This window comes from Nothobranchius furzeri, chromosome 2 (genome assembly GCF_043380555.1).
Source record: "Nothobranchius furzeri strain GRZ-AD chromosome 2, NfurGRZ-RIMD1, whole genome shotgun sequence".
NCBI classification, from domain to species: Eukaryota; Metazoa; Chordata; class Actinopteri; order Cyprinodontiformes; family Nothobranchiidae; genus Nothobranchius; species Nothobranchius furzeri.
Window position 1 is genome coordinate 69,536,066 of NC_091742.1, and position 21,651 is coordinate 69,557,716.

Genomic DNA, 21,651 nt, shown 5'->3' on the forward strand with positions numbered 1-21,651 from the left:
TTCCCCATCCTAATAAAAGGGATTTTTACTTTCACAAAACGCTCCTGCCTCGTGTCGTCTGGTGTTCTGCATCTTGGGTCCTAACCACCCCCCTACTCGCATCGTAACAGGTTCTTCCATTCTTGAGACTCGGTTAAAAAAAATGGAGATGCATGTCAGAAAAATGCAACAAATATTATTGGCAATCTTTTTTTGTATTGATCTAGATGTAAAATAAAGTTGATAAAAATTATATGAGTACAACTTTTAAACTTTCATCTAAAAGGTGAAAAATCATGGACCCAGGGTCCGAAATTAAATTTTTTACTCACCGGCCAGGTTGGCTGGTAGATGATGAAAATCTACCGGACAAGCATATTTTTTACCGGCCAAAATTCTAAATGATTTAGATCTACCTAAAGCATGTTATTCTATATTATGTTGATTCCAAACAGAGTGACAAAATAATTAAAACATCAATTAATAAGGAAAACAACTCTTTTGTCATTTTTACTATTTATTTATTTTTAGAAATGTTTTTATGAACTCTTTCATTGAAATCTAGTCAGACTCCTTGTTTTCTCTGTCCATGAAGTCTGGCCTCCTGCTTCTGACACCGTCTTTGTGCCAAAGCATTACAGCCTCATTTGGGTCATAGTCCTTGATCTCTGGAGAACACAGCTGCACCATGAGAATATCTGAAAGTGTCAGGGCTAGGGTTGTCACGGTAACCGGTGTAGCAGTAAACCCCGGTAAAAAAGTTGACAATAATAATAACCATCTTGTTTTAAAAAAATATATATTATCTCGGTGGATTACCGTGGCTGCGGTGTAGGCGCGGTGACCCTTACCAGCCACCGTATCATCTGTGACGTTGCCGGCGGCACATGCACACTTTAGCACTCGGGACATTTATTATCCCTCAAAGTCGGAAGTACAGGCATTTTTTGGATATTTGAAGAATGCCGAGGGACAGTTGATAGAAGATGGCTACCCTGTTTGCAGCACGAGCAGAAAAAGTGTCTGTGAAAGGCAGCAACGCTACATGGCCATCATAATGTAGCATTGTCTCACGACTCCGCCGTCTCCAGTTCGCCACTTTTCACAAAATCTTCTGGTTGCCACTGGTCCTGGTGGTTTTTCTTCCAGTTCGACGAGTTTTCTTTTGGAAGGTTGGCTGACTCCAGTTAAAAACCACCACATTTCACCGCTAGTATTAATGCAACGCTAACTGCTAACTTGATAAACTGATTGAATGGGATAGGTGGAAATGACGTTGGATGCGGCATTCACGTTTCGCGTACGTTTGTGTACGTTGCGTGCAGGCGGGAGGAGTATCAGAAATCCATGGAAGATGACTGATAAACATAACTAATTTGGTGCAAACATTTACTCGCCAGGTGGCAGATAGAGCTCAAAAATTTACTCGCCAAATGGAGCAATTTGCTCACATTTGGCGAGTGGTGAGTGTTAATTTCGGACCCTGCATGGACCACATGCTGGATAAATAAAAGGGTACTCACGTTAACATTCTGAACGTTGATGGCATCATTTTATTAGTTCAGAACTAGTATTTTACCAAAAATTCACCCTTTTTTTCCCTTTTGATTGCAAGTTGTGTTTGTAGAGTGAGGTTGTTGAAGTTTACTGTCAGTGACCCGAAGAGCTACTGCAGTTCTTCTAATTCTTTTAATCTCATCCCTGCTGTTGTGTGCTGACTGCTATGTGATGAACGAGGCGAGTCAAGAACGGTTGTGTCAAAAACAATCTCCCCAGAGGGAATCTGATGTCCTTGTGTAAGAACTGCAAAGTCTCAAAGGACTCACTACAAAGCTCGCCGGCCCAAAAATCCCACCAAGGACAGATGATGTCTCCTCAATTTAATCCAAATTCATGGACAAAGGTCAATGTCTGCTTCCACTTGGTTCTCTTCCACCAATTACATTTTGAAAAGCATGCTAACTGACAGCCTCTTTGAAACAATTGGGTCAAAGTTACATTTTTCTTTTAACAAAACCAACGTAATCTGGACAAACTGTACTGTCAAATCACTTAGATCTTCCTCATGAAGTCTACTGTAAACACTTTATTCACTCAGTTGCACAAACAAATGTTATGTAGTATTTAATTACCAAAATCTTGTGATGGAAATTAGGATCAAGCATATGATTCAGGTCATAATAGATTAAATTATTTAATGGTATCAGAGCCACGTGTTAAAGCTACAATGGCAAATCTGCAAAACAAACTAGCTTAAAGGTGGAACAGGAGTTAAGTGCTCACCCTGTAATCAGAGGGTTGCAGGTTCAAGTCCTGCTCAGTCTGTCACTTTTGTAGAGTCCTTGGGCAAAACACTTTACCCACCTTGCCTGCTGGTGGTGTTCGGAGGGACCGGTGGCACCTGTGTACGGCAGACTCACCTGTCAGTGTGCCACAGGGCAGTTGTGGCTACAGTGTAGCTCATCACCACCAGGGTGTGAATGTGAGTGAATGACTGTGTTGTAAAACACCTTGGGGGGTTCCAGGCCTCTAGTAGGTGCCATATCAAATACAGGCCATTTAAAAATAGTTTTCAAGCCTCTTAAAAATGGGTTTAATTCAGTCAGTTTTACAATAATTGAGTTAAATCTGAAGAACATTAATGAGAAAATGGACTTACCTAAGTTGTTTCTATCTTATTGCAATGGGTTGTCAAAGCAAAAATCCACGTAAGAGCCACACCAAAGTGTCACACTGTCACTAGAGTCTTTTTTAATTCCCCACCACCATCACTGACCATTCCCAACATCCCTAAATCCGTCTTGTCAATACAGAAAAGACCACACGAAGAACACACTTCTCAGCTTCCTTCTCTTTTTTCAAGTTGTCAAAAGTTTCCGTATCTTGTTGTGAGTTCTACATGGCATAACTAAGACCCTGAAAGCAGCTTATCTGCTTAAAACAGGGGAGGAAAAGGGTGGAGAAAGAAGAAAGTGTCTGAGTCTTCGATTTATTTCCTGGTTCACACAGAGGGCTTATTGAAGGCATTGGTTTTCCCCTCCAGACTATCCCTCTTCACCATCCATACTCATCTAATCCACTTAGGCCTCCACTTCCTCCATTGGTTTTGATTGGCCAGGCATCCAAATTTCCTCCACAGGACTTTGGAAAATCAATAATCTTCACTGCAGTGCAAGGATATTTCAAAATGCAATAATGGTTGCAGCTGTAGTGTTTTAGGTTATCAATTTCCCTTTTTTGGCATGACTGATTTGACTTCGGCACATCCAGGTGCACCATACTTCATTATTTTTTTACAATTCATGCTTGCTAGTATCATAAACGAACTGCACCACCTTAAATATTCCCATCAGTTGAGTCAATTCATAAGTCTTTGTCTATAGTCGTCTTTCCTCGAAACTAACACTAATGCTAATGTCATTGAAACCCCAGGTGCTTCTAGAGACTCTTGAAGTCTTAACATCAGTCCCTGCTACCCCCTTCCCTCCCCTGGGTCCAATTTTCCCTGCATGAAGCTTCAAGGCCCTCAGCTGAGCTCTCTGTTTAGCAACAACAGTAGCACAACAGTGTGAATGTGTGTCAGACAGAATGGTAATGAGCGTCCCAGAGACCGAACGCCATTCTTTCCCCCTCTCTTTCTGCCTGAAAATAGATTTGTTCTTACATGCAAAACAGACATTGTAATCACATTTTCTCATTCCCGATGCACCTGGGGATTTGTTGCACGTGCACCAAAAATGTAAATGAATGCAGGGAGACAGTCATCACTGGTGATAAATCACATTACCCCCCAAATTCTGCTTAGCAACACAACCAAGCTGCACTGTAAGCAACATAGTTTTACGTTGGTCCACCTCGTTTCTTTGCTTTATTGCATACATACAAGCAAGGAGAACTGCACTCATGTTGGAAAATGTTGCAGAGAGCCCAGATTTGATGTGAAAAATATCTCTTTAGTAGCACTGTGGAGCAGGAAGTTAATGCAGAAAAACTTGCAATATTCTTTTCTATAAATCTTCCGAGTTGTGACTTAGTGAAGTTGTCGTCAAACGTTGCTTTTTTGGGACTACAGTTAATCTTTTGTTGAGCTAGCCTAAAGTCTTTGTGGGCCGGGCAGGACCGGCATTTTATTATGCCTTTGGCGCCGTACATCATGGAATGGCCGCAGTCTGACTAACAAGCTCGGGGAAATGTGGCGCATGGGGTGAGATAATAAATTATCTCAGAGACTTATGGGAGAAGGAACACTTTTTTTTTGGTTTGAGCACATTTGTTTGCTCCGTCTGGTTACATAACACAGCAAAAGGGGAAAAAAAAGAAGACTCACCGGTAATGGATTAGGTTTTCACTTACACCCTTTTTTCCTTCCACCCTTAAAATGTTGAAACACTGACAAATATTAATGCAAGTTGTGCAAACGCGGGGTCCTCAAGGGAGACCATCGAAGATCCTTCATGTCTTTCTGTTCCTTGACAGCGACTACTCCTAACCTCAAGTATGCATGATGCAGGAAGACAGTCATTTTTCAAGGGAGCTAGTGACAAATTCAGCTTACATTGAAGTTTAGGTTGCTGTACATTGTAATTTGCTGACATTTCTCTTTTTCTTTCTCTTCCTCTCCTTTTATCCCCCTTCATACCTCTCCTTGTTCTTCTGCTTCCTTCTTTCACCAATGGTGTGCTCACAGATGTTGTCCACAGTTCCACGCTAGGTAAGTCATTTCATTTTTCATAGCTCTGCCCTCAAGAGTGAGAGTCATGTTTGAGGTGTCTTGTTTTTGGGAGTGTAGTGAATGCATAAATAAAGTACGTCGGCGTCGGAACTGAAGTGGCACCAGGATGCTGCCGTGTGCCCACTAAGGGATGCAAGTCCTTTGCAATCATCTCCCATCCTTGTTTTCCTTCAAATGTGTGTCTGCTTTGTGCCTTTTAATTTGAGATTAATTCAAATGAGAATCAAATGTCCCAGATTGTTCAAAGAATACATCTACAGTGTTGACGTGAATTTGAAAGCGAGAACGGATGGTGTTTGTTTCCACACTGTGGTGAGTGTAAGGAAAGACAAAACAATACGATGAGGTTTAAACGTTCACAACTCCTGTGTTAACAATGCCGGTGTGGACAGTGTTCATTTTACTACCATTTAATAAAGAGTTCAATTGATGTTGTTGAGCAATAACGCCTTGTAGCTGTCTAAATCCGGGAGCCAGTTGCGTAAAACTGTCTACTTAAGTTTTAGAATGCATTTGCATTTTTTTTTTTTTACCAGTTTACAAAGCTGTACTTTTATGTGGGTCTCTTCTATGCATAGACATAAATGAGAAACTTTATGCACAAGCAACAACCTGATTTCCGGTTCCATTTCTTGGCATGAATAGATGCAGATGCTGTCGAACGCTTAGTCACTGGGATTGGAAAACAGAATCATTTTCATGACAGTGTTGCAAACTCTGAGAACAATAAAAGGAACTGCGAGGAGAAGATTCAGTTTTATCGTATCTAAAATGACGTTGGGACTAATTAGTGAAGTAGAAAAAAAGTAGGAAGTGTGTTTTAGGATTTGAGTTATGAAAGTAAACGTGCTGAATGGTGGGAATAGAGTTAATTTCACAGAAAATGAGCCTACCTCGGTGATCTGCTTTATTTGTTTTACCTTATTTGTTTAACCTTAAGTGCAAAATGTAAATTGGTTCACACAGTCGACAAATAAAATCTGAAGCAGTTTTTTTTATTTATATTTTTTCATGTTTCTGACTTGTTTGATAATTTTTCACTCAATAGTAGCAAATCAGTATTAAGTATTGTCTTTAACATTGGGATTTAATTTTAAATGTCCGTATAGCTGCAGTTCCATTGTATAGAAGATTAGGCCAGAAAGAAACTGAAACACCCTCTAGTGGCTGGCTGCTGTATGAGCTTTAAGTCTCAACCCCATCCATATTAGTTATTTGGACATTTTTCTGACAAAAAATAAAGATCACTTCAGATAGATTTTTTCAGGAGTTTATTTGTGTTATTTTTTTAGTTTTAACTTTGCTGGAGTTCAATTTTGTCTTTAAAGTCCCACTGGTCATCATCACACACTGGTGAAATTCATCTCCGCACTTAACCAATCCTGTGGGAAGCAGTGAGCTGCAGCAATAGCTGCACTTTGAAACTATTTGGTGGTTTAACCCCCAATCTAACCCCTTAAAGCTGAGTGCCAAGCAAGGAGGCATTGGGTCCCATGGTTAAAATCTTTAGTATGACATGACCATGGACTTTTACTCCAACATCCTGCTTGCTGTCAAATCCTGTAAAACCAATATTTAAGTTTTTTTTATTGGTTGGAGGTTAGATGGGGACACAAAATACTAAAAATAGTAACATTTTCTGTCAACATCACACTGATGACATAAGTAAATTGACCCCTAACTGTAATAAAGTGTTGACCTGACATTTAAGGTCAAAGATCAGACATTCTCCTTCAGGTTTTTTTTTTTGCTAGAGAGCAGATTTCATGATTCCATCAATTACAGCCAGCGACCCAGGTCCTGAAGCAGCTAAGCAGCCCCAGACCATCACACAACCACCACCATGCTTGACTGTTATACATTTCTCCATCTGAATTCCAGTGTTAGTTTTTTGGTCAGCTTAAATTTTGCTAACGGTTAGCTTCTACTAGTCGAGACCACAGACATCATATACAAAGATACCTCATGGACTGGTTTTGCCTTTTGGAAGTGGTGTAGCAATGGATCGCCATCTTGGATGAGTCTCCATTTGCCCCTAGTGCATTTATTTCTACTGAGAAATGTGTTTACGCAACTAAAGACACGTTTTATTATGCTTTTTCACAAAAACAGACACATGGTAGACATAATAAAATGAAACAAACGAAAATATAACATCAACAGGTAGGCTAGAAAAGTCAACAGTAATCCCAGGTGATCGGTTTTCAACAGTACGCCAGTTGTTGCAACCGTAGGCTGCACAAAAAACAGGCGTAAGTTCTCACTCGGCGTTGACTCCAGTTGGGTTTGGAGAGTGAGGACCCCGTCTAATATGGCGGCAATGCAGTTATGTTCTCCCGCGTCTAATGGGCGTCTATATATTCATGACTATGGTCGAGAGGTTCTCTGCTGTTTCCTGGATGCTAAGCCTGGCTTTTAAGGAGATAAATGCATTTTCGCTGCACTGCAAGCCAATGAATGCATTTTTGTTTTTGTTCAGATTTTCTTGCATCCTTTCCTATCTCCACTTCTTGTCTGGTCCAAAGTCACTCATAACTGCTCTAAAGAATACATGTGGTGTGTTTGGTCCTTCATAAATACCCATGTGTGTGGTAAATAATCAGCGGATGGTTTTATGCTCTTTGTTGTAGAAGGAAAGCACAAATCGCAGTGGTGGCAGCGGCACACGAGGCTCACAGATCCCCGCCAGGGTTAGATGGAATATATGAAAAGGTTTTAGCCACAGAGTGCCAAAGCATGCAGCTTCCACTGTTTTGTCCGACTGTTTTCAGAGACGCTCAGCAAGTGGTGGGAAAGTGATAGAGGTCAACTGCATGACTGACTCTACCATAGCAGGGTGTCGGTGCAGGACGGCACTACCAGCGGTTCTGAGTATCTGCTCATGAGGGAAAAATCAATCTCCTCATTCCAAGATGGAACTGGTGGATTGTACTAAAAAAGAAAAAAAAACTGATGTTACTCTCACCAGACTGGTGTTGTGTCTCAAAATCTTGCATGGATTTTTCCTTGTGTAACTGAAAACACTGAAACGGTCTGACTAGTTGGTAGAGCGAGCAGTTCTGGTCCAGATCTCAACTCTTTGAGGCTGGCTGACTGCTCGAAAAAAAGAGTGAAAAAAAGAAAACCCCTGGCTAGCTGAGAATAATAAGTACCCATGGGAAGCTGCCAGATGGACATTTACTGTGAGCCTAGCTGGAGAGGGAGAAATCTGTCAAACATCACACCAGGCATCTGTAGGGAGGGGAGTGGGGGGGCAGCACAGGTTCAGGTCCACTACAGCGAGCCGGATGAGAGGAGTGCTCTTTGTCGAGACTAAAAGCTGTTAGATTTTTTTGAAATATCACATATAGTTGATGCATTTGGCTCCTTTCAAGGTCAACAATTCACATTACATTAAAGCCCCGATGTTCGAGAAAGGGCTTTAAATAATGTGGAGATAATGGATGCTGTAAAGATGTTTCCTCTTTTAACTCAAATGCGCGTGCAGTTTCCGGGCACTTGCTAGCTGTTAATCAACACTTTACATAATTTAGAGCCGTGCTCAGACCACCTCGTGCAACGAGCGACGTTTTATTCTGGTGAAATGTGTTTCGGTCAGAAAGATATCTAAAAAATGTGTTTCTGCCTGGGATGATTCCTAAAGTCTCACTGTGGCTCCTTCCGAAATTTCCATTTTTTTCTCATTCTTCTTCTTTCCACAAACTCTTCATTACAAAGCTATAGGCGAGGAATTACAATTGGCTTATTATGCTCTAGTAAGTTCAAGGGTGTCAGAGTCGGTAAAATGAGAGAGAAAAAGCACAAAGAGTTCATTCCTGTACCGTCAGCGGTGAAATAGGAGCCCGCTCGTCTCAAACAAGCCGAGCGCCCGTTGTGATTGCATTATTGTCTGGCCACCCCTCCATTCAGACAGGAATCGAGCCACACTTGATCAGCGATATGACACTGGCAGGCAAGAGGAGAGTGATCGCTAGCTGCTTAGTTAAGCAAATATCATCATGCTGTTGATGTCTAAAAGTAGGTTTGTGCTCGGTTTTAAAAGAGAGGGAAAAGTGAAAGATAAAAGAGCAGTCTGGACAGGATCCATAGTCCTGATAGCTTTGTGATGCAGCAGAGTGGATTCCTCTGAAACATTTCTGTCATCCCTCGGAGGTTAAGAACAATGGTATTCATAGGTAATACAGGACTTTTAATTTCTCCATACATGCCCTGGCAAAATGCTCTTTTACCTTTACAATAAAAGCATAGTTTTTTGTAGTTGTGTGCTTTTTATATCAGGTTTGGTTTGGTGTACAGTTCTCCTTATCAAAGAATTGTGTTGAAAATAACTAAAAGGTTCCTGTTAAGAAATATTTTATCTATTTGAAGAATGTCAAAAAGTCAAATATCCTAAATGTCTAATAAATGCACGCAGCACAACTTTTTGAACCAATTAAATGATCACTGGTGTTACAATTAACTTTTATTCACGTGGATTTCTTTGGTCATTTTCAAGTGTATGTGTCCCATCAGCTGTTTAGCATTTTATGTGAATTCAGAGGTCAATTAGCCTCACAGGCACTCCTGTTTGATTCAATTCAATTCAGGTTTATTTATATAGCGCCAAATCACAACAAGAGGTGTCTCATGGCACTTCACATAGTAAACATTCCAATACAGGTCAGTTCATTAAGCAAATCAGAAAAAAGTTTCCTATATAAGGAACCCAGCAAATTTACAGCAATCCTCATACTAAGCAAGCATTTAGGAAAACCCCCTTTTAACAGGAAGAAACCTCCAGAGGATCCTGGCTCAGTATAAGCAGCCATCCTCCACGACTCACTGGGGATCGAGAAGACAGAGCAGACACCCGCGCATGCACGCACGCACGCAAACACACACACACACACACACACACACACACACACACACACCACAACATATATAACAAGTAATGTTTCTATGGTTACATTGTGATGTCTTAGTAAATATTCTATGAAGAGATAAACTTTATTGTATTTATCCTAGTAAATCAATAATTAAAGGGTAAACTAGTAGTAGCACATGCAGTGTCAAGGGAAGTATAATGTTATTATCAGGAGAGGGCAAATGTTTACATTGTTAGCAACAGTGTTCAAGCCGATGACCTCCTCCATGATATATATTAAAAATACTTGAGTCTATCTGCTCATGTCTCACAGATAAGCTCATGTCTAAATCGTTTAAAGTTTATGTCAAAGCGGTTTTAAATTAGCGATGTTCCTGAGCCGACGCCATCAATGTAGTTATTTCTGTAGCAGCTCTGGTGCTAGGTAAGCTCTGTGATTGGCCATACCTAAAACTGTTCTGGCCTTGACCTTAGCCAAAATAATAATACAAGAGTATATAAACAAAAGATTGTGCAAAGACGTAAAAGATGATCTATGATTTTGAACTTTAAAGATAGCATTGAAGTAAACGCAAATGGCTTGTTGAGACTAGCCATTTGCGCATCAGTCTTTAACTTAAAGTGGTTCCTGATTGGAACCGTAAGCAGATACTCTGGCCAGCATGTACAATTGTTCTATGTGTTAATTAAATAAAATAGACAATTCATAACTGCTTAACTAATATGTTTGAGTATGTTCTACTCATTTCAATTGAGTTCTATTTGTTAATTAAATAAAATAGGTGAATTTAACTCATTTTTTATTTCAGTCTTTTACTAATATATTTAGTAACATTTTAGATTATTTAGTGGGTGATATTTAGCATTCCAAAAAATATGGTTTTTCAGTCTTCCACTTACTCTGTTTGCTCTGATGTTTTATCTCCACAAATACCACAAGCCTGGAGGAGTTCTGTTGTGTGGTGGAGTTGCTTACACTAACCTTAGCCTTTGCTAATCAAAATGTTCTCTGCTGTTTTTGGGACGCTAAACCAACAACAGCCTTCCTCGTCTCGAGTCAAGATGGGTGAATCCATGAACATTAAGTGACAGTTTGACATAGATCTGTCAGGATTTTCTAATCCTAGAGTATCACCTTCTATTTTCTATCAGAAGCTAATGCAGGAGATAGGTGTAGGAGACTATCTTCATGTTCAGCCTCATGAGTTATAAACAGAAATTATCATTAAAAATGGTTTTGCAGTGAAGGACTTCTTTAAATACCTGGGTGTTCACCTGAACAACAAACTGGACTGGTCTCACAACACAGACACACTGTACAGGAAGAGCAGGCTCCACCTCCTGAGGAGACCATGGTCTTTTGGGGTGACGGGGACACTCCTGAAGACCTTCTATGACTGTGGTGGCATCAGCAATCCTGTATGGTGTGGTGTGTTGGAGCAGCAGCATCACAGAGAGGGAGAGAAAGAAGGTGGGCAGGCTGATAAAGAAGTCCAGCTCTGTCCTGGGCTGTCCTCTGGACTCAGTACGAGAGGTGGGGGACAAGAGGGTGCTGGCAATACTCAGATCCATCCTGGACCATGAGTCACACCCCCCTGCAGGATGCCTTGTCTGCTCTGGAGAGCAGCTTCAGCAACAGACTGATCCACCCTCGCTGTACAAAGGAGATATATCACAGATCTTTCCTCCCTGCTGCTGTTAGACTCTATAGTAGTCACTGCTAATAGAAGCCATACATCTTTAACCTTCCACTGCAAATATCATCTTTTCAAAACGTGTAATATAACTTCTACTCTCATTACCATGTGCAGTAATTATCTTAACTTATTAGTACTATGTACTCTTGTGTGGTATCTGTGCTACAGCTGCTATCCTGCTGTGCCTGAGTCATTGCAATATTGCAGTTTCCCCACTGAGGGACTAATAAAGGTATTCTTATTCTTAATTCATGTTTCTATGCACAGAGTCCAATCACAAAGCTCCACAATGGGTTAAGTAGTATTAATTTATACCTTTTACACATAAACACTCATCAAAGTGGCAGACAAATCCCTGCAAATAATTAAAGACCAGGCATAGATGTCTATAGTTTTTATTATTTTGTCTCTTTCTCCAACTGCAGCTTTGAGAGCAGTTAATAAGAAACGTGCCTGATCGCTTGTTAGTGTGACTTTGCATACATTCAGGGGTAATTAGACTTGAGTGACAGATTCTCCAAGTGTTCAAAGGCTTCTGTAAGAAAGCCCACTTGCATGGCAATAGAAGACAGGAGGCCCTCACTATTTTCTTAATTGTCGCTCATCACGGTTTATGATGCCACATGGGGGTTTCCATGCTAGCTGCATACAGACACAGATTTGTGTTTAGTTGGACACCCCCATCCAGGTGAAGCCAGGCCGCTTTTACGAACAGATGGCCTGTCTTTAATTTTATCAGCAGTGTCAGTAACAAACATTATATTTGTCTCCAATTCGTCAGTAACCAACAGCATATGGCGAAGGCGCATTAAGGTGTCATTTGTCTTTTTCCTTCCTCCTTTTACTGTTCCCTGAGTGGTGTTGAAGCCAAGCATTAGATGCTCACTTCACAGGACAAAATGTGTGCTTGTTTGTTGGACACCCAGTTTTAGATGCTCTGCTTGCTGTTTGATCTGCCTTTTCAAAGCTATGTGGTAATTTATTTTACTTATTATTCATTATGATGCTGAAAATTAGGTTTAACTCTAGCCTCTATGCATTAGACTTGTTTATTTGGTGTTTAGTTTGAGTTTTTAGCAAGAATTGAAGAGTTGTAAATGTTTATTGAGATAAACTCAGCAGCCACTCTTAGACATAGCTTGCTAGTCTTTGTTACGTTAGTTCTGTTTCTTCTCTGACTCCATTTTATCAGGGGTTTTTTTTTTTAACCACGCAGAGTAAATAGAGCTTGTTGTTACCCTTTTTGCTGACATGTTTCGGCTTCCACTGCAGCCTTCATCAGAGCACAGTGGGATAGACAAACAGAGACGGAAGTGATGCCACCAACATTGGCAGTATCGTTGAACCTTTGCCTTCAGAACCACTGTAAGTGTTGGTATTTTAGATCCAACAAGGATCCATCCAGGATGTGAGTCCAGCGATCTCATCGTTTGGCTCTAGAAACCAGTTAGAGATGATCTGATCTTTGTGACATGGTGCTTTATCCTGCTGGTAGCCATCAGAAAATGGGTCCATGTGGTCTTAAAGTGATGGACATGGTCAGAGACAATACTCAGGATAGCTGTGGTGTTTAACACCAGGCTTAGATCAGGAAACGTGTTTCCAGTCTCTTATGGTCCAGTTCTGGTGATCCTGTGTGAATTGTAGCCTCAGTTTCTTGTTCTTAGCCAATAGGAGACATCTGGAGTGGTCTCCTGCTTCTAGAGTCCATCTGCTCTGAGGCTCAACATGATGTGTTTCAGACATGTTGTTCTACAGAGCTTGGGTGTAACCAGTAGATATTTAAGCTTTTGTAGCCGTTCTATTATCAAGAACCAATCTGACCATTCTCCTTTGACCTTGTACCAACAGCTCACTGGATATTTTGTCTATGGATTTTATACAGAATGGTCTACAAACAGTTTCTGAAATACTTAGACCAGCCCCCCTGTCACTAACTAATGTGACACATTGAAAGTCTCTTAAACCCATTTTCTCGTCCATTCTGATGCTTGGTTGCAACATCAGCAAATCATCCTCACCACATCCAGATGTCTAAATGCCTAACGTTGCTGCCATATGATTGGTTGATTAGCTAGCTTTGGGAAAACATTTCTTAAACAACAGGTGTACCTAATGCATTTAGAACAAATCTGGACTGCCACAACAGACATTTATATGTCAACGCGGTGTTATATTCTTGTGTATCTGACTAAAAACACCTTTGGCACCATTTTGATATTCTTTGTTTCATCATTAAAACCAGAACGTGTCTTCCAAATGCTCTGTGAGCAACAGTACCCTAAATGTCATTGCTTTCAGGAGGAAGTATCTTCAGTTTCCTCAAACTCAGAAAGATGTTTAGAAAATTCCAACATTCCTCAAAGTTTGGGGTTGTCATCTGTACGATAAGTGCTCCATCGAAACGTGGATTAATAAAAGCGTATCTCCCAGGGCAAAGACAGATTGTAACATACGAGCAGCGATGCGTTTGTGTGCCTCGTTGCGAAGTCAAAGTTGCATAACTGCACCAGCTCTCTGCAGTAACACCTTGCCTGAAGGTTGGTGTCATCTCTACGCTGACTACATTAGCCTTTATTTTAGAGTCACTGTTGTTCAGGAAAGAATTAATAGTGTGCAATAACCCCCAGTGCTTTTCAAATCTTTCCTTTCTTCCTCTGTGGTTTTGACACCCCATTTATCCAGAGCCTCCGCTCACGTCTCAAACTTGTGATGTGCCGCTGAATGCATTCCTCACAAACCCCTTTAGCCTCCCTCCTTCCGTATTATTATTCCCTGTCTAATAAGCAGCATTAATTAGCCTGCTCTTCAAAAATATAACTTTCCTCTTTGTCTGCTGGGTTTGGTCATTAAACGAACAAAGGCAGTCAAAAGACTGACACAATGGGCTCAGCTGATTAAGTGCGCACCACAACAAAACCTGGCTGGGGAACAATCAAAGAGAGTCCCACTTTATTCTGCATCATTTGGTCCTTTCATGTTGACTAGATGATGTGTGTGGAGAACAGGACACGTACAGGTGTACAAGTTTGTCTTTTAACTCGTAAAACTGCCTTTTTACAGTCTGTTGTGACATTGAATGTGTAACAGTTTGAGTTTCAGCAGTACTCTTTGGCCAGTTTCAAATTTTCAGTTTCATTTTCTAAAAGTATTTTTGTATAAATATGACAGTTTTATTCATTTTGATTGAAATCTAAAGGAGATGGTCACGTTAGACAACTTTGAGTAAGGCTTGTGACTAAATTGTGGTGTGATATAGTTCAAATCAAAACATTTTGTGAATACCTTTATAACCTCAATTCACTATGATTATAACAGGAAAATTGCTTCTTTTCTTCCCTGTTTGTGCATCAAACTGGTTAGTCCCAGTCCCATCACATATTGGCTTTAGTTTCAACACTTTTAAAAGTGACCTAGAATTTAAAATTGTTTTTAACTTGTTGAAAATTGGCAGCCTGAGGTATCAAATGTACCATACCATCTTGGACCTGCTTTCCATTGAAACCTAGTAATGTTGTAATGGCCACGGAGAAACATTTTGTTCTGAGAAAAGCTGGTATAATCACAGACATATACTCAAGCGTTATCCGTTCTTTCATTATCCCTTGTCGAATTGTGATCGGCAGAAGCTTTTCTGGTTTGTGCCTCACTTTTTTTACAGCAGCGTGACGTAAACGATCTCCTAACACATGGATTTTCTGCCGTACGTGGATGAAGGTCGACTTTAGAGCTGGGATGCTTGTTCCCGTGGTTCAAGGGCTCATTCCAACGCCCACACAGTTTAAAAAAATGCAAATGACGATTTTAGTCGCCATTGGCAGTTAACGTTTGGATTTAAAATGGCAACTTCTTTTTGTCAATGGCAGTGAATGAGTTAAAGACATGGCTCTCCATGGAGCATCTCCTCCTCAAAACCCTGTCATTCCCTTCCATTTCTCTACTGTAATCTTTATGTCTTTCCTCTTATGCTTTCACCATTTCTACACTGTGACCTCTGACTAGTTTTCTTCCCACTAAGTAGCTTCTTGTTAACCTCAAGGGCAAATGCTTTATTACGTGTTTATTTTTATTTCCCTTTGGTTAAAAGTGTCTGTCACAAACACATTAAACACTGCATTAAAATATTCTACAATATTTCTGCTGAGGTTCATTATTATACCATCAGAATTAGAATCTGGCCAATACATCTTCTATGTATGGTGTAATATTTTTATTTTTCTAAAAGAATTACCGCCAAGAAAACAAATTTTAAGAAATCAGCTGAAGTGATGTGGCCTCCGTTGAGATGCCATTTGGCTCCAAGTGTTCATTTTGGCAGAACATTTGAGAATGATGGACCACTGGACAAATTCCATGGCCTCTCTTCCCTGAAGGTTGAACGTCAGAGGTTGTGGGGTGACCAACCAATCTGCTGGTCTGGCACATTCACTTAGAACAGGCGTGATGTTTGTATTGGACAGGCATGTTTCGTGGGACACTAAGCAGAAACAGACTGCAGTCATAACTTAGATGTACTTGCTACTTCTAATCCTGCATAGCAGCCAGGAGATGATGTCACTGTCAGTGGTTTGATCTGCAGCAGTAATTTATAAATAACAGTTATTACAATGATAACAATCCTTATTTTACATGACATGCACGGCTGATGTTTGCACCACTGGTGAGAAGAAACTTTCACCAGGAACACAAATCTCAATTTGGAGCCCCTAAGCATACAAGATCTACTGTTGCATGAGAGACAGTCTACCCATGAGAACTTCATTTATTTTCCTTTTATGTCCAGTATTAGAATGCTGTTATATGATTGTGTTTGTACAAAAAAATCAAGCTAATAAGGAAAAGGCTGTTTGCTTTAAGGGCTACAGTGTCCTATCTTTTAAAAATGAACGTATCTTTAAAATCATATTTAGTAACGTTCTTTTTAAAAGCTTTTGATTGCCCTAAAGGCTCTGTGTCTCAGGAGATGGCAGAGAGGGAGCAACGGAGATTTATTTTCCTTCAGACCAGACCAAAGCTGTAGTGAGACTGTGTTTAAGATTCTGGTAAAGAGTTGAGGGAAAGTGTTTTATTAAAGATGCCCCTCTATTTGTTAGCTATATTACAGCTACAGCAAATCTAGCTAGTGTTTTAGCCCGATTTTCAATTAGTTTTGACTCATGGCTTGTTTTAGCCTAGCAATTCATGTAAATATGTATATGTAAAAATATGGTCAGGCCGTGACCCCCAGCCAGACCTCAGTCCTTAGGGCAGAATTTACGGTTGTCTGTCTCCCCATGCAATTGGACAGCATTTGGACCAATCAGAGGAACGGGCACCATAAAGAAAAGAAAAGCCCAAGTCTAAATGATCTAAAGTTGATGTTGAAGCAGTTTCAAAGGAGTGCCATTTCAGAGACGCCGCCATCTTTGTTGTTTTTTGCTCTGCAGTCAACGAAAGCTGCCATGCAGCATCTCTACAAACACTGTGATGTGATTAACCCAGCCTATACTTGGCTGAGCCAATGGTAGACCTGCTAGGGCTACTATGGTGTTGCTAGTGCTACAGTTTGTCTACATTTCTAAGCTAGCTTTGTTTGGTGATTTGGCACATTTACTTGACTGAGCCACTAAAATATAAGGCTATTTAGTCATAATGCTATTTTTATTACCATGATAGCATATTATGGCATAATTTTCTTTAACCCTTTAATTCACGGATCAGCCTCTTGGTAGAGCACCAATTAGTCCACTGATCCTATTAAAAAGTTCTGAATGCAAATAAAAACTACTAAAGTAAAAACGCATTGGTGTTTGAATTGTTATAAATTCATTAATTGACATTATATTAGAAATAATAATGATATTATACAATTTTCATGTTTAGTTCTTTCGTGACATCATATTAAAACCCTTACTCATCGTTCACAAAGAGTACAGAACGGATGTGATACGGTTTCTGTACAGATTCCAGATGGATGACCGTTCGCACTGACTGCAGTTTGTGTTCTGAACGTCTCCAGAATTCTGCTCCCACAAGAGCACCAAACTGTTAGAAATTTGTCACGATATGTTTAAGGATACACCTGTAAAATAACGTGAACCATCACGGAACTGATGTAACTGTCATTAATAATTAATAACAAATTATTAAAAAAGCCGAAAAAAACAATATAACATTGGTTTTATTTTGCTTCATAGCAGGTGCACATCGCTGTTCCACATCTCACTTCTTTTCTGGCTAAAGTAATCTTCAACCTCACAACATACCTTCAATACTAGGGATGAGCGAGTACACCACTATCTGTATCTGTATCTGTTCAACCACCTAAATTATCTGTAGCTGTACTTGGAGTGGGCGTGGTCTAACCCGGAAGTGGGTGTGGTTTAACCGGAAGTGGGTGTGGTTTACATCAATACGATATTTTAAGTCTGATCAGAAGTTGCTATGTGTATTGTTTATTTGAAAACTATTTACAGAGCAGCCTCAGAGTTGAGATTAAATGTTTTTGATCACAATAGTAAAGGAAGTATTACAGAACAAGTTTTTCAATAAAATAACAGAACATTAATATTTAAGTGCATGCATTAACAGAGAGAGAGGAGAAAAGATCTTTTCTATAGCGCCTCTCTAGATAAAAGTCACGGAGCGCTTCACAAAAACAACATGTAAACTAGAAAAAATAATGTAGAAAATGATCAAAATATATTTAAAACGAGCAAAAAATAGACAATTGTGATTAAAAAATGTAAAGAAAGAGAGTGAATAGGAAATAGGGAGTGAATCCTGAGGAAGAGGAGAGAGGAAAAAAACCAACTGCAGAGGAGGCAGTGAGTGGCTGACGCAGCACGAGCCGTTTTCAGCTCTGTCTTGTCAAATGCACCACGTACGTTACAAAAAAAGTAACTTTAAGTAACTTTAAAGTAACTTTAAAAAGAAGCAAATCGAAGAAAACATGGGGAGTAGTGAAGAAACGTGAACAGTGATGCATGCACAGAGAGATCCGTTACTGTCTGTGTGTGTGTGTGTGTGTGTGTGTGTGTGTGTGTGTGTGTGTGTGTGTGTGTGTGTGTGTGTGTGTGTGTGTGTGTGTGTGTGTGTGTGTGTGTGTGCGTGGATGGACCGGACGCGGACTGAGCTGTGAGCTCCCGGCTGCAGAGTTTTGTATGTACGGAGGGGCGGGCGCTCTATTTGACTGGCCAATCACAGAGTGTGAAGACAGTCAGTTACCCAATGAGGATTTTCCTTCAGCACGATTACAGATATTTACGAGTTTTACTCGTTTCATGCTCGTACTCGTCAAAAATGCTTTATCCGTACCGGATACTCATCTGAAACAGGCTTATCCCTGTTCAATACAAAAAATACCGAAACCTTTTGGAGCACCGCGTCCAGTTCCACACCACACCGTAGCCGATCTGAATGCTCTGATTGGACTCAATACATTTTTGTCTCTGAAGAAGCCGTAAGGAGTTGATCCTCATCTGTGTCGCTAGGTGTGAAGGAGACAGATTAACCAATTGTCAAAATAGATTTAAAATTAATGGCATTGCCTCAAAACCTCTGTAAAATCACACACAGAAGAAATGTTTAAGCGCTAGTTGCGTCAGGTTTTTTTCCTGCAGACTGTAATCAGTCTGTTGCATATTTCTTCATTTTTAGTTGATCCTGAACTCCTGAATGTTAAGGTTTTCATCTATAGATTGAGGGATCCTCATCAGGCAACCGTTCAGGAAAAATCTATTTGCACTGAGCAGTTTTACACTAAACAAACCAAACTGAAGGTTTTCAAGCCTCACAGCATTCTGGCATTTTCTTCCCCTCACTAATTATTTTTTACATTGCAGGGAACGTCACTGCACTGAAGTCAGTGGAAGCAAAGATGGGATCTGTAGAGGATTCTCTTTGTTTACCCTGCAGAGCTAAATGTACACATAAAGCTGCTCCACCGTGTCCCAGTGCAACACCACTCTCTCTGTCTTGACCGACACCAAAGTAGAAAGCTGTGTTAATTAGTCCGTTGTGGCCTGGCATAGTGTGAATTCAAGTCGGTAAATAGAGAAGTGGATCCATCCTCAAACATCTGTTGTCATAGATGACCTGCGGTCAGAGGGGAAATTTGGACCTGGCGTTTTTATTGTTTTTCTGGTCTTAGACGAGACTGGCATTTCTGCAGGTGAAAAAAAAAACAGAAATTGAAGAGGATTTTTTTCTCAGTGGCTTTATTATATTGATGCTTTTTTTTTTGCTCTTTCTAATGGTTGGGTTCACTGAGAAATGTACGACACTACTAATACGACTATTATAGATATGGTTATTCTGAGTTTGCAGGCTGAATATGAAAATGGTCATCTCCTATTTCTACGTCACACTGTTAAATTTGCGTTCATGGACTCACCCATCTTGGCTCGCAACTGCAGAAGGCTGTTTTTGGTTTAGCCTCCAGGAGAGAGCAGAGCACGTCTCTGCTAGAAGAAGCAAGCCATTAGCATTAGCAACTCCACAACATGGCAGAAATCTTTCAGGATTGTGTTTAATGTGATGATAAACCATCAACTCTCAGGGTGATTGGAGGAGGCAGAAAAGTTGCGTTGCAGTTAGCCAATCAGAGGCGGAATATTTTCATATCATAAATCAGGGATTCCCTTAGTGTGGAGCGTGCGCGAGCTGCCGCTAGGGGGTGCGCGAGGTGAAAAGTGTAATGGCTGCAGAGCTCAGAGAAGTCTGTCATATGTCACCATTAGTGTAGCCAGAAACTCATTTGTGGGTGGGCCTAAGAAAACGTAAGTGGGCCCAATAAATGTTATTGAAAACAAGTATATTTTTGTGCGCGCGTGTGTGTGTCCTCCGCATGTGCCCTAGCTTCATAATAACAATGCGCCGAGCTTCAGCACTCTGGCCTGCGCACGCCGATATGTTCCGTATTTGATCATTTTTAACGATTTTGGAGAAATGTGAATGTGGTGAGTCATTCTGGCAGATTGTAATTAACACCTGTCTCATGCAGGTGTTCTGACATTGTAAACCTCACACACAGAACATTGTGGATGTAACTAAATAACAAGAAATGATTCCCATTCAGGCTATTAACAGCGCGCTGAAGATCTGAAGTTCAGAGTGCGTCTGTCAGAGGTCAGACGCTTTCCGGCTGAACCACGGCTCACGGGTGCACAAGTGAGCACATCTAGGCTGGGCAGAAGTCATTTTACAACATTGGTTTAAATAGCGCCAATAACGAGACGCGGTGACTTGAGCGGCTCATGGAGCTGTGCCGTGCACGCACGCACACACACACACACACACACACACACACACAGATTCAATAAGCGCGCACGCTGCGCAAACTACGGCGTGCCGTCAGACTGAAGGCAGAAATGAGCACTGCCTCCTCTGTAATAAAAACTTTTAAGAGGTTTTATAACATTTTTCATTCCAGGTCAAATTAAGATATTAGCTTCTATTTTGGGATGACGTATTAAAGTCGGGTCCGCTCCAGCCAGTGACTCCGAACCTGAACTCATGTTACTGCAGCATTTGTTATTCCAGTCCGCGTGGCAGCGGATCGCAGATTCAGCCACAACATAAAACAGCAATAAGTCGGTCTGAGGCAAAAGTGAACCTCATGGCTATATCTTTTCCATCTTTTCCCCTATAGACATGTGATTACGCACAAGTAGGTGATCAGCTCAGGTTTACGCAGAGCAGAAGGAAGGAGAGAGCTCTGGTTAAACGTTCCTACTTTAAGAAAACCGTTAAATTGCATTTTTTATGTGCTATCTGGGCACTCTAAATATTTATTTAAAATTAAATCAAAGGAAATTGTAATGGTATCAAATGTTTATTAATTACTATTTTAAAAAAGTAAGTGATGGGGAAAAAGGTCGATCTTATTTTTTTAACCCTGTCTGTTTGGCTTGACGTCTGATACATACATATATATATATATATATATATATATATACACACATATATATACATATATATATATATACACATATATATACATATATATATATACATATATACATATATATATATGTATATATATATATATATATACACTGATTCCGTAAGGTCACAAAATCACAGGAGAATTGCAACACCACACGTGATTTCAGAAGTCCACACAATAACAAGCAAGAAGAAAGACAACTGCATGTATCAATAAAGATCTGTGGTTTATTTTCTGTTTTGATTACATCGGCTACGAGTTTTCACAGGAAATGCATACCTGCCTATAACTTTTATTTTGAAAGTTTCCAGATGTTTTACGCTGCTTTTGTGTTTCACTTACTGAGCTGCGCAAACTAAACTGCAGAGTTTGACATGTTGGAAATCACTCGAAATGTAACAATTGCGTCCTGTCACTTCTGGGGCATGTCCAAAATGTTTACATTCTG

General features: G+C 40.3%; 1 protein-coding gene across 38 annotated transcripts in view; it reads left to right on the forward strand.

Annotated features, from left to right (window-relative positions):
* LOC107377453 (protein tyrosine phosphatase receptor type D) overlaps nucleotides 1–21,651 on the forward strand; it is a 677,785-nt gene that overhangs the window by 184,193 nt on the left and 471,941 nt on the right. For all 38 annotated transcript variants that reach the window (XM_070547717.1, XM_070547719.1, XM_054748836.2 and 35 more), the window contains exon 4: nucleotides 4,667–4,690. The gene's annotated coding sequence lies outside the window, so the exon portion shown is untranslated. The remainder of the gene's footprint in view (nucleotides 1–4,666; nucleotides 4,691–21,651) is intronic.